The following is a 14,815-nucleotide window of genomic DNA, read 5'->3' as shown; positions in this document are numbered from 1 at the left end:
AATGTACTGGGAGCCAATGTAGGTATTTCAGGACCGGTGTTGTCACTGGGCACTAGGATTGGGCATGCGAGAGTCCTGGAAAAAGCAACAAGTTTAGAAGGGGAGCCCAAGCCAAAAGAGTCTGAGAACAATGCCTTAAAATGCAAAAGGAATTTACTTTCACCCTTACCATAGTTCCCACAAAGCCTGTCATTAACCATAAAAGTATCATGGTGTTAAAAGGTAAAGATTCTAAAAGCGCAATTTGCTCTTTTGACACAAACTAGCCAGTCACCAGACGTGAAAACTTCCAAGACCTGATGGTGAAATCATTGTGTGGAAACATAAACAAAGCCTGCCAGTTTTGAATAATTTACTGTCAGCATACTGTTTTCCCATTCTCCGAAATCTGTCAAGTAAGCATAACCTTCCTCTTACCTAATGAGAGAAAATTAATCAAACTAGGCTTAATGATATATAAGCAGATAAGGCCAAGTGGGGGACGCAGTTCTTACAATCTGTACAAATCCTTTAATGGAATGACGAAACCAACATAATGAAAACCAAACAAAGACTGAAAAAAGTAAACATCACAAATACTTAAATTCTCCTGGTAGTTAGAAACAGCTTCTCCACGCATATAGGTGCTGAATTCATTCCTCCTTATCTGAATTTGATTGTCAGTTACAAACCAGTTTAAAATACTTTCTACTGGGATGGCTTCTACTCCCTACTTGGAAGGCTCCCCATATATCACTTGTAATAAAGACATAAAACACTGTGGAACTAGTAAACAAAGGGCTAAATGAAGTGCTTCCGCCTCTTCCCAACAGTGGGGGAAAGGGCGGGGACAGGCTTTTTAAAATAACAACTATATTTTCCATAATAAAACTTTATTTCTAGCACATGTTATTTAATGGCCCATCTAGACCAGCATCCAGTTCCCACAGTGGCTAATGGGTTGCCTGCAGAAAAACAAGAGCCCTCTCTCCTCCTGCGGTTTCCAGCAACTGGTATTCAGAGGCATCGCTGCCTCCAACTGTGGAGGCAAAACAAAGTCATCAGGTTTGATAGCCTTCTCCTCCTCCATGAATTTGTCCTACCCTCTTTTAAAGGCATCTTGGTTGGTGGGCATCACAGCCTCTGGTGGGAGCCAATTACATCGTTTAAGGATGTGCTGTGGGAAGAAATAACTTTATCTGTCCTGAATCCATTCAGCTTCACTGGATGTCCATGAGTGTTATGAGTGAAGGGGGACGGACGGGCTTCATTTTATAAACTTATACCATGCCACCTCTTACTTGCCTTTTCTCTAAACTAACAAGTCCCAAACACTGCAGTCCTCCTTCCTAGGGGAGTTGCTCCATTTCCTTTCAGAACTATTTCCAACTCTACAATATCCCTTTTAACATGATAATGTAATAGGATTTGGTTGCATCAACCCACAGACTCAGTCTAGCATGGGAAAATTGATCCAATTTTCCCAACGATACATTATATTCCATATCTTTCTAACTGATATAATTGTTTCAAGAGAACCCCAAGTTCTAACATATTTTGATCCTATTGCTGTCCACCCAACCGAAGGAGCTGCATATGCATAGTGTAAAATTGCCCAGGTCAGAAAATTTACACTGGTTTTAGATTTCCAATACAGTGGTACCTCGGTTTAAGAACAGCCCTGCTTAAGAACGATTCGGTTTACGAACTCCACAAAACCGGAAGCAGTGTCCTGGTTTGTGAACTTTACGTTGGTGTAAGGATGGAAGCCGAAAGGTGGAAGGGCACCGGTGGCGGGAGACCTCTTTAGGGAAAGCGCGCCTCAGTTTAAGAACAGACTTCCGTAATGGATTAAGTTCGTAAACTGAGGTACCACTGTATTTAGCATTTGATATTAAATAAGCTTGGTAATATAGTTCCAAATTTGGAATATCAAATCATCGTCCTCCTTTAATTTGTACTTGCATTTTCAATAAAGATATTCTTGGAATTGAAGAATCCCATAGACACTTCCTATTTTATCCAACTTAATGTAACACAATGTCCTAGAAAAACAAGTGCACTTCATCATTCAAGCGGCAATTTTAAAGGAACTCCCCCCCCCCCCCCCCGGATGTAGAAGCTATTCATTTGTACGAATTTGAAAAAGACCATTTGTTGAAGTGGATATTTTACTGTGACTTTAATGTTATTTAGCATTTCTCTATATGGTTGAAAACTCATTAGTAAAATAGAAGTACCATTCAGAGATTTCTTTTCTATGTTGTGTAGACTTCATCATGTAGCTCTCACAGATGATACTTATTGTGAGGGGAAGACAAAAAAGTTTGCAAAACTTAGTACTGGTGAGAAAAGTTATTCTCACTGTACAGAATGTTCCCTGAAGCCATGGGAGAAGCATCTGAATGATTCTGTATGGGTTTCTAGATTCCTGTAGACTCTTTCATATTCCTACCCTATTATGGGAGAATCCTCATTGATTCCATTTTTCACACCAGTCCAAACCCTCAGCTGCATTTGAGCAGTCACAATCCCAAAGTTCTACTATTCAATAAAAAAGTGGAAAAAGAGTATTGCAAAAGAATGCAATAATCAACCATAAATGTAGGTGTTAACAAGGCTATTAGTCTGGAAAACACAGTTTGAAACAGAAGCTTTAAACATAATCACTTTAAATCTATAAACTATGCATTGTCTCACTGGACTGAACAAATGCAAGGTCATTATAAAAGCTACAGCACAGATTGCGCAGGAACAAGCACCACATTGTTTCACAATAAACTTTTTGAAATCAGGAAGAGAGTAAAGAGAGATCACAAACTCACATTCCTGAATAACATAGCAAGAGTTCACTTCCCAAGATAACATCATCCATTTTTCTTCTATATTAGGAGATTTAAAAGGAAAACAATGTACATGTGAAATTTGAATGGTTTTGATAGGTAAAAAAGGTAAAGGTAAAGGCGTAAGGTAAAGGTAAATGTAAAGGCGGTTAAGTCTAGTCAAATTCAACTACGAGGTGAGATGCTCATCTCACTTTTCAGGCTGAGGGAGCCGGCGTTTGTCCACAGACAGCTTTCCAGGTCATGTGGCCAGCAGGAGTAAACTGCGCAAGAGAACACCATGACAGAAGCCAGAGTGCATGGAAACGCCGTTTACCTTCCCTCCGCAGTGGTACCTATTTATCTACTTGCACTGGTATGCTTTCAAACTGCTAGGTTGTCAGGAGCTGGAACAGAGCAATGGGAGCTCACCCCGTCGCGGGGATTCAAACCGCTGACCTTATAATTGGCAAGCCCAAGAGGCTCAGTGGCTTAGACTACAGTGCTACCCACGTCCTTATGGTTTTTATACAAGCACTTGAGCTGACTTTTTTAAATACGCCAGGCAGACTTGAAGTTCATGGGGTTTTTTTTACATTAAGGAACCTTCAAATACAAAAAAACAAACATTTTCTAAAGTAGTACAGACCAAGAGTCACTCTACTACCTGATTGTACTTAGTTTGCAGCTCAGCTCCAAGTCAAGCTGGACAGATAGTAACAGGTCCAAAAAGAAATACAAAGAATAACTGATCTGATGGCTGAAAACTGCACACAGAGCTTTCAAAGTATTGTTTTAACACAGACAAGCAAACTTTTGATAGTAAGAAAGATCACACATGAAAATTGTTACACCACCTTGCTACTACAATCTCTCTGCTTACTGACAGTGAAGGGTAAAAACCAACTGCTGGTGCCAAAACTGAGTGCAAAAAATGTGTCATTAATCCCATAATCCTAATTCCCCATTCTTTCTTTAGCCCCTGAGGTAACTTAATATCCAATTTCCTGGACTGTGATCTTGTCAGCTTTCCAACAACTTAAATAGGACAGGACCTGGTTAATAGGTGTTCTCCCATCCAAATGCAGCGACTGCAGGAAGTACTGGTGACTCAACAGAAGGCTGCCATAATGCTGAGACAGTTTCAAACACGATGCTTCTCTCTAGCACAGAGTGCACCTTCTGATCGGCAAGCTCTAGGGCTCTGTGGTTTAACCCAGAGCAAAACCCACTCCTTTACCTTTTTTCTATGCACACTGCCTCATAAACAACGTCAACCTTCTCTGACTGACTGAAAATAATAGAAACACACGAAGTAACATAAACCACAATTAAAGGGGAGGACTAGATAAACACAAACACACACCCAATAAATCTAAAAAAGATTTTTAAAAGACACATAGGCCCACATTTACTCAAGTTACTTAAAAGGCCTGGGTGAACAGAACGTTCTTTACCTGGAGCTGGAAGGTCCACAAAGACAGCAGCAAGTGAGCCTTCTTGAATGCCACTACTGAAAAACCCTTCTCCTGGTACTTGAGAGTGACCATCTGGCAAGGGCACCCAGAGCAGGGCCTTCAAAGAGGCTTTTAAGGCTTGAGTAGCTACTTGTGAGACAGGATTGTCTTTTGATAGTCTGGTCACAAGCTTTTAAAAGGTTTAAGCCAGCACTTTAAATTGGGCCCCCCAAAATTGCAAGCCACTGGCACTGATAAAACAGACATAATATGGACTAACAATAATATTTCATCCAGGTTTCCCCCAGAAAGGTGATCCAGCTATGCTGATGATTTGTTGAGGTATATGGAGTCTATGGCAATGCAAGTGTTTTAGTGCTTTAGTTATCAGTCAATTGAGTCATAGAGGCAAGTCCCTAAAAGTTGGCCTATAGAGACCTAAGAAACAGATTAGTGGAAAGTGGAATTGCAGCACATTAAATATCAAATGCATGCAGCATCTGTGCACATGCAGGGCTTCTTTCACTCACAAAATGTGAAGACTCTGCAGCCTAAGTGTCAAGCTTTTGATAACAGTGGTGATAGGCTAGCTAAACACATAAAAGTGAAAATTATGTGGGGGGGGGCACCAGGTGGCGCATTGGAAGATGGCCGACAATAACATCTCTCCGACCCACACGAGGTAATTAAGAGGCTGCTATGGGAAGTATGCAGCCTTCCCGCCCACGCCCCCCCCCAGGAGATGGGGGGGACTGCCTTGCCAGCGGTGTCCATTAACGCACCCCTGGATTCGAAAGAAGGGGGTGCTCGGTCACTTGGCACAAGCCCTCGGTGAAGTCGGCTCTTCCTGACACTGTCTCCAATCAGCGCCCGGGTTCGCTTTAGCTCAAAAATATAATTGGAAACATATAATTGGAAAGAAGCTAAAGCACATACTTCAGGCGAAGTTCGGGAGATAAGACTGCTGATTAATGGATCTCTGTGACCGGAGCGACGGATGGGACAAATAAATCAAGTGATGAACTACCATTGAGAGACTGGTATGTTTGGAGTGAAACGGAAGGGGGGTGGAGGAAAACACTTTTCTTTTCTTTGCCTTATGTGAGTATTAATAACCCTCCACCCCACAAATAAGATCGTTGCATTTTATTAATCACAAGCAGGAATTCAAGAACTGTGTGGAGTGAATTATAGATCAAAGAGATGATTGGTAAACAACGGAGAACGGAGGAAAATTTTATGACGCAGTTTTAAATGGCGTCTCACTAAGACAGGCTTGTCTAAGAAAGACGGGGGGAGGACCAGGATCATTGGAATGTGAATTATGATTGGAATGTGATGTAAACCTGGCAGAGCCGTCTTGATATACTTGGCAAGCCTGGGAAAATTAAAGGACAGACAGAGGATAAATTCTTTACGGAAGTGTGGAATGGCGGCTGTCCCTAAGAGATATGATTTTTGGAGAGTGTAAAACCCACACAGAGGATGTTTGTTTGTTTCCAACCCACTTGTGAAGATTATCAGAGATCGCAAAGAAAGGAATATATGATAACAACAACAAGATGAAGAAAGTAATAAAGAGACTATCTGGACAGAACTGAACTGTTTAATTAAAGCAGCAATATAAGTGATGCTTGGACCCCCAACAAAATTTAAAAATTTGGCTGTATAATTTGGAACTGTGATTTGGAAATAATGTGATTTGATTGGCCTGTTAATAAAAATTATGTTAAAAAAAAGAAGAAAATTATGTGTGAACGTAGTATCAATGAGCGGTATTTTGGCTACAAGACCATTTTCTTTCACTTCCACTGAAGAAAAATCGTATATACACATTGGGATAGATAAATTATAAGTTGAAGGGCAATACCCAAAATGATCCCATAGAGAAAGGGTCCAAGAAACAGTATGTCCATTTACAAATTCAGTAATGATTGTGGGCTAGTTTCCAGGATATTCTACTGTCCTGATTTTCTGAGAAGTTAAGTAGATATAATTAGTGTTGTTTCCTGAAACTCAGGAACATGCCCAAAAGGAATTGAACAAAACATCTCTAGATTCCTCCAGTGACAATAAACAAGCATTCTCCTACTCCTAACATAAATGGGGAATCTAAAGTAGCAAAGTAAGATTCAAGAGTGCTAGCATAATCACTCAAAAATCCTTTGTGTTATTTTTCAATCAACACAATTGCTTTAAGCTTAGCATCCAAAGAGAGCCCTGAACCTTAAAACCACCACAAAACAACAATCATTGGGTAAAACTGCAATTATATAGCAGAAAGCAAGTAGAGTCAGCAAAGCCTATCAAAAGTCCCCAAGCTACATTATTTAACCCAGAGTACCCTTAGGGCTAACTGTATTTTTATTTTTTTTTAAGGTACTGGGTTTTCCCATTTTTCAGCACATTGAAGAAGTTGGCGATTCAGCATTACTATGCCAACACTCTTTTTACAGACTATCAGGGAATGCTGTTTCACCAAGCCATCTTCTAGCTCAGTCCTCATTTTTTTTGACAGAATTCTGGACACCCAGTATCCTGAGCTTCTAACTGGCCTCACTGTGGAGCACCCTCCCCGCTATATTATCTTTTAGGTACTTGCTTAAAACATTATATCTGACATTTTAAGACTTCATATTTTATACCATTGTCTAACAAACCCAGAAGTAAATGTTCCGGTTTGCAAAATTCCTTTTGGAAGCCAAACGTCCAACGCGGCTTCTGATTGAGTGCAGGAAGCTCCTGCAGCCAATCAAAAGCCACACCTTGGTTTTCAAACATTTTCAGAAGTCAAACAGACTTCTGGAACGGATTCTGTTTGAGAACCAAACTACGACTGTATACGATATGAAGAGAAACCAGAGTTTGCACCAAAGTGAAAAGAAGCAGAAGTCCCAGCAAAGGAAAAATGGCTACAAAAACTTATGGAATATGCAGAAATGGCAAAACTTACCAGAATAATAAGAAATCAAGATAACAACCTTTTATAAAAGAATGGAAATAGTTTATTGAATATTTACAGATAATTTGCAAACCGATAAAAACATTGGCAGGATTATTGCAATAACCTGCAGTTTCGTAAGAGTATATATTAAATGAGCAAAAATGAATTTGGATATGCAGAAGATAATAAAAAATAAATTTAAGGAACCGCAGAAAGAGGGGGAAGAAATCAAACTTTGAAGTGTTAAACTTATTGTAAATCTAATGAAATGTATGAACTTGAAAAGTATAAATAAAAACTAAAAAAATAAAATAAATGGAACAAGCTGCTGTGAGGTCTCCTGCTGGTGGGCCACCCCCACATTTGCTGGGTGGGAGGGGAGTGCCAGACTGTGTGATGCGTCACTCAGAGTGGCAGTCCCCATTTCACCCAGCAAATGTCAATGGGCACCAGTGGAAGGCTGGCTCAGCTGGGGGCAGAGGCACAACTCCACTCTGTCAAGATATCTAGAAATGTTGTTACCTCTTTGCTGTCACTGGGTGTCCTTCGGGAAAGCTGGAGCTGAGAAGCATTAGTGACTAAGTTGAGAACTACAGATGAAGGCAAATTAAGATGTTTGCATGGGATAATTGGTGCCTTAGCTCCCTGAAAATATCATCTGAATATGCTACTGTTTTACACAACCCTACATGAAACCTGCCATGGGTTAGCATGGTGCAGCGCCTGGGATATTAGGCTTTAACAGAAACATGGAAGACTCCAGTTTAAAACTCTTTGGCTAGGAAGCGCATTGGGTGGGGCCTTAGGCAAGTTGCTCTATCTCAGCTTCACCTACATGAAACAGATTTGCTTCTAGGCCTGTGTGATGTATTGCTACATCGTTCAGTACAAGTATGAAGTCTGCATTGTGGTAAGCATTTCATTTAATTTGACCTGGCAACATATTGCAAACCGTGTTCAAAATTCCAGGGGGCAGTATAATTGTGGGCAATTTGAGTGGTCCCGTCCCTGTATATGGTGATTGCTGGCTGCTGCCTTCCAAGGGGCAGGAAGGGGAGGAGAGCAGGAGGAGCCAAACCAACTGGGTTCCATTGGAGCTGGTTCCCTCTGGATGGCTGGATGGCTTCCCTCTCGGCTCCCTTTCCCCTCCCTTCTCCTGTTGATGGCAGTCTAGTGTCCCACTCCCTGCTGTGCCTTCCTTGTGGTTCATGTCAGCCGATGGCAGAACAGTTCCAGGCTCAGCGCTTTGCCATAACTGCTGTGTTTCCTCTCCCCACTCTGGCTGCTTCGTCGCAGTTCAGCCAGTTGTCAGGCACAGAACTGCCCAGCACCTCCTTTTCCTCTGCCTGCCCCACTTTCCTTGCTTGTCAGGCTGCTCCCATTTTCACACTGGCTGCCCCTGCTCCTTCACCCACTCACCCCATCTCCCCCACCCACAGATCTCCACAGCTGCTCCATCGCCCAATCTTCACGCAAACCCTACAGAGTTCCATGTTTCAGACACTGTGATATCTTGCTATATCGCAATGTTTAGCTGTCATGATGTTGAAAACCAAATTATCGCTCAGCCCTACTTGCTGCAACACACTATCTAATTTTTGGAGGAAGAGTGATTCAAATGCAACCCAAAACCTATGAAAGAAAGTTACCCCATGGACCATTACTGAACTCCTCCTCAAGAATAGGGCAGCTACCATGTTTTAAGACTGGTATAGCACTAGGTGTAGAGAAGAATTATTTAGATTCAATGCAGCTTTTATAACGTAAGCATTTACTCATGATTTACAGTTCACCTAAACCTAATGGGATTGTAACAGGTAACAGCCGCTGTGTATTAAAAGATTAGCCCCTGCCCTTGAACAATGCGCTGAATTATACAGGCCAGGGAGAAACTAAAGAACCGAAACTCAGGGAGAAACAAGGTCAGCTGCAGGTTTTTCAGTGTTAGAGGCAGCTGATAATGAATCTTCACTAGCCATGCCAGTCATTTCCTTTTTAAAAGCAAAGGTAGTAAAATCTAGGGGGGAGGCGACCTGTAATGCTTTTCAGACTGTTTTACCACATAAATTCTTCTCCCCTTTTGTTCTTCTCTTCCTCCTCCATGACTCTACACTTTCCGGTAATTGACTCTTTGTTAACTGTTGTATACAAAATGTATAATAGTTGGAAGCCTGAGTTTAATGTGGATACAGTATAAATATCTGCTATAATTATATTTATACAAAAACATAAATAAAAAGCATTTTCAGGGAAAGCAAAACACATTTTAAAAAATTGAAATATTCTAATTTTATCTGTTTCAGACACAAGCAACACACAAATATTGGAATAAATTTTGTTCACAAGGTCACAGCAACAGCACAGTGTGGAGCTATGCTTCTTCAGCACTGGATGGCTCTCAGTAATAATGACCTCTAATTTAACTTTTCCCAACAATAAAATGTCTATCTGGTGGAGCTGAGGTCCAACTCATCAGGGCCCAACATGTAGATGACTGCTATTTTAAATCTTTGACATTAGTTTAGAAAGGTCAAATTATTTACATTTTTATGTGCTTGAAAGCCTGACTATGTTGCCATAGACACCGCACTGTGTCTACAGTGTTCTTGTTCCACCACTTAATGGCCAGCCGTGCCCAATAAGAAAGCACCATTTTTACTCTCAACAGTCCGTTAAGTTTACAATTAAAACAACAAAAGACCCAGTACCCTACATATTGCAAGCTACAACAGCTTTCATTGGCTTTAACAAGAATGTAACCGAAAGCCTCATGATATTTCCCTGTTCTATGAAAACCTATGCCTGGTTTGCCCAAGTACAACATCTGAAATGTCAAGGTTACCCAGAGCATTTCCAACGGGAAGATTTCTGACCCATGCAGACCAAGTGACCTGTAAGAAATTGGTGAAGACTTATGTGGCAACAGCTGTTGGAAATGGCACATTTTAGAGAGACACAATCTTCACCTCTGGATCTTAATGCTTTGTGTAATGCAATGAGTCACTTGCTGGAGACGGGAATGTCGCACCAGCGCGGAAGGAGGAAAAAACTTAAAACACATAGCAGAGTTTCCAAAAAATTGACCAGAGGCAATTGTACTTCATCCAGCAGAGCTTTACTGGTGCTGAAGGCAAATGAGCATAATGGTCACAAATCCAATACATTTAGGATTGGCATAGTCCTAATAACCCAGTTGCCGCGCTTACAATAAAACTTACAAAACCTATACTAAGTCTAAACCATAACACTACTGTATAGCATACAGAACAAAGAGAGATAGAAAACAAAAAGTGAGTGAAATCCAGGCTCCCCCTGGCCTTACTATTATAGTCAGTACGACCTTGACAGAAACATAACTGAACCAAAATAAAAAAATTCCTTCCAGTAGCACCTTAAAGACCAACTAAGTTAGTTCTTGGTACGAGCTTTTGTGTGCATGCACACTTCTTCAGATACCTGCATGCACACGAAAGCTCATACCAAGAACTAACTTAGTTGGTCTTTAAGGTGCTACTGGAAGGATTTTTTTTTATTTTGACTATGGCAGACCAACATGGCTACCTATCTGTGACTGGATAACTGAATCAGTTTAAACCAGCTGTACTCAGCTTCCCCCCCTTCATGGATCACTGCCTTGCCGTGGCGAAGGGGCTTGAAGAACTCAGAGAAGCTATGAACTATGCCGAGCAGGGCACCCAAGATGAACAGGTCATAGTGGAGAGTTTTGACCAAACGTGATCCACCTGGAGTAGGAACCGGCAAGCCACTCCAGTATCCCTGCCAAGAAAACTCCATGGACAAAGACAACAGGCATATAAAAGTTATGACGCTGGAAGATGAGCCCCTCAGGTCGGAAGGTGTCCAACATGCTACTGGGGAAGAGCGGAGGACAAGTACAAGTAGATCCAGAGCTGATGAAGCGGCTGGGCCAAAGCCGAAAGGACGCTCAGTTGTGGATATGCATGGAAGCGAAAGGAAAGTCCAATGCTGTAAAGAAAAATATTGCATAGGAACCTGGAATGTAAGAACCATGAACCTGGGTAAGTTGGATGTGGTCAAAAATGAGATGGCAAGAATAAATATTGACATCCTGGGCATCAGTGAGCTAAAATGGACGGGAATGGGCGAATTCAGTTCGGATGACTATCATATCTACTACTGTGGGCAAGAAACCCGTAAGAGAAATGGAGTGGCCCTCATAGTCAACAAAAGAGTGGTGAAAGCTGTACTGGGATGCAGTCTCAAAAATGATAGAATGATCTCGATACGAATCCAAGGCAGACCTTTTAACATCACAGTAATCCAAGTTTATGCACCAACTACTGGTGCTGAAGAAACTGAAATTGACCAATTCTATGAAGACTTACAAGACCTTATAGAAGTGACACCAAAGAAGGATGTTCTGCTCATTATAGGGGATTGGAATGCTAAAGTAGGGAATCAAGAGATAAAAGGAACAACTGGTAAGTTTGGCCTTGGAGATCAAAACGAAGCAGGGCAAAGGCTAATAGAGTTCTGTCAAGAGAACAAGCTGGTCATCACAAACACGCTTTTCCAACAACACAAGAGACGACTCTACACATGGACATCCCCAGATGGGCAACATCGAAATCAGATTGATTATATTCTCTGCAGCCAAAGATGGAGAAGCTCTATACAGTCAGCAAAAACAAGACCTGGAGCTGACTGTGGCTCAGATCATCAGCTTCTTATAGCAAACTTCAAGCTTAAACTGAAGAAAGTAGGAAAAACCACTGGACAGGTAAGATACAATCTAAACCAAATCCCTTATGAATACACAGTGGAAGTGAGGAACAGGTTTAAGGATTTAGATTTGCTGGACAGAGTGCCTGAAGAACTATGGGTGGAGGCTCGCAACATTATACAGGAGGCAGCAACTAAAACCATCCCAATGAAAAAGAAATGCAAGAAAGCAAAGTGGCTGTCCAACGAGGCCTTACAAATAGCGGGGAGACAGCACACCTCCCGAGACATCTTGTCAGGCCCACAGATCACTGCTTCTGTTCCCCTCAGTAGGGAATCCCCTATCACCACTACACGCCTCCTCTTAGGTTTGGTCAGGGTTCTTCCGTGAGCTGTCCGTTCCAAGGTCGCCTGCACATTCCCTGAGGACTGACTTTGCTGCTCGTCTTCATATACCTGATCGACTGAAATGAGGGAGAGATCCTCAAATGGAGTCTGCTCTTCGTCTTCCATGCTAGGGGAGAGGACTTCAAAGCAATTGTGTATTTCTAAACAATCAGAGCGAACCCTGGGCCTCCTCCTAGAAGTAGGGCCTCCTACTTCTTTGAGTCACGTTTCTCCATATATCTGGCTCCTGTGTTGGTGAACTAGCCTCCTTCTCAGGGGAGTCCCCTGTCTCCTCCTTGGTGGAGATGATGTTCTCTGTTGCTTCCAAGAAGAGCTCCAGCTCTCTAATTCTTTGGAGCGTAGCTACACGTTCCTCCAGTTGCTGGACTTTGTCTTTTAAGAGGGCAATCAACATGCAATTGCTGCAGGTAAAGCTGCCTGCAACCTTTGGCAAGATGGCAAACATTGCGCAGGAACCGCAGGCGACTGCAGCGGTTCCCTCCCCCTCCATCCTGAGAACGTGTCGTTGGGGGTGGCTACAGCGGTCCTCCATCATAAAAAGCGTGAAGACAGGACAAATAACTCCCCCCACAAGAAAAACACCTAGGTCTCCCCCAACAAATGTTTGAGACTAGCTCCCCTAAATCTAAAAGATGGATCAAACTGCAAGCTCTGATAAGCTCCTCCCACAGCTAATCACCTGACTCAACAGAAACCCTGCCCCCTCTGACCTTTGCACAGGGAGAACAGCTAATCAGCCACAAAGAAACACACACACACAAGAAAACTCTTTTGCTCCTCCTTCAGCTGCTGCCCTGCAAGCTCTTCATTCAGCTTCATTCAGCTTCAGATAAATAGTTCTAAGCCACCAACCATAGATGAGCAGAAAAACTTTCCCCCAAAGAATCTCAGTACCTTAAGAAATGACAGCAGAGAATTGTATCGCAAGTATTATTTAACTTAAGATCATGTTATTTCTCTCTAAGTCACATCTTTAGAGTGAGCAGATCCTTCTGTATTCTTTGCACACCACAGAATCAACCAAAAGCAAGAAAAAGCAACGTATCTTGGTTTCTGGATTCTCTGCTCCTTTCCTTCCATAATTCAGAAGATTTTAAACAGCCTACTAATTAAAATACACACTCTGAGATTCATTTGCTGCCAAGCAGAAGTTGAAAGATGCAATTTGGACTCAAGTACTTTCTGTCCTTGTAACACAATGTAGTCAGTCATTTACAGAAAACAGCAACCACTCCAATATTCCGCTACAGAATTCAAATGACTCATTCTAGCCTTTTGGGGACAGACAGATTATGTGCTTCCTTTCTCCTCAAAGAATCAAATGGGGTTTTAAAGTAATGAATCTATTTAAAAGAATCCAAGCCAACAAGCTTACAGGAAAAGAGCAGCATATCCCGCTGCACTGCTGTTACAAAGAACTACAAATTTATAAGACAGTGGTGCACAAAATTCCTGAACCCCCACCCCCAAAATAGCATCATAACAATTGAACACTGGAAGAATCAGCCTACCTATGAGAACTGCTAACCATATTTCTGTTGCTTAAGTTGCATGCTAGGCAAATTTCTGAACTTTAGTGCAATAAGCTTCTTGAAAAGCAAAGCACACATACAAAGGCAAAAAACACTTGAAATCTTGAACTAGTGTGGGGTTATAGCTGAACTGGAAACATTTATTGCCTTCTAATTCAGCTGTTTTAAAAACATGTTTTATAAAGTTATGGAGTTAAATTCTTGCAGACTGATAATTTATTATATCATATATATTTTTTAAAAAATGAAGGCAGGTGCTGCCAGAAGCAGTACAGTACTACCTTTTGCCTAAAATTAACCCGCTGTCAATTTCACTAGATGAGAGGAAGTCTCTATAAACATACACACTTATCTCTTTCTCTATTAATCTTAATTCCCACCTTTCATGCATCTCACTAGCTGTTGCTTCCACATACCTAGTTAAACAGAACCACACACAGATTTTTGTGAATTATAGGTAATAGCTTTTATAGGTATAGGTATAGCTTGTAAGTAGGTATGAAGTAGGTTTGAATGCTCCTCATTCTTATGAGAGAAAAATTCTCCATTCATACGGCAAACTAGCATACTGGGGAGTTGGCCAGACTGGATCTCTAGCTTGACCTACTAGGTTCCCTAAGTTCAGTGATGAAGCCTTTCTGATGTGGGAGAATTTAAATTATAGGAAGGCCATAACTCATTAGCAGAGCACATGGTTTGCATGCAAGAGGTCCCAGGTTCAATCCTGGCATCTCCTGGTGGTACTGGGAAAACCTTTGGGGCTGAGAGAGTTGCTACCAGCCAGTGTAGACAATGTTGGCTTACTGTAGTGGTAGCTTCCTCTGCCACTAAAAAAAGAAATCCTATCTTCTGGTTCCCGTCCTGAGTGACGGCGGCTCTCTCAACACTGGAGAGGGGCGATGGTGAAGGGAATGAAAGGGGTTAAATCATTCCTTTAAACCTCCCAGGGTCCAGGAGAGCAGGCTGACC

General features: G+C 41.7%; 1 protein-coding gene across 2 annotated transcripts in view; it reads right to left on the bottom strand.

Moving 5' to 3' along the window:
• RASSF8 (Ras association domain family member 8) overlaps positions 1 to 14,815 on the bottom strand; it is a 104,089-nt gene that overhangs the window by 42,071 nt on the left and 47,203 nt on the right. The window lies entirely within an intron of this gene.

This window comes from Podarcis liolepis (genome assembly GCF_965112155.1).
Source record: "Podarcis liolepis genome assembly, chromosome: 10".
Lineage (NCBI taxonomy): Eukaryota > Metazoa > Chordata > Lepidosauria > Squamata > Lacertidae > Podarcis > Podarcis liolepis.
Note: the sequence above shows the minus strand (reverse complement) of the source record. Positions and strands in the feature narration are given on the sequence as shown.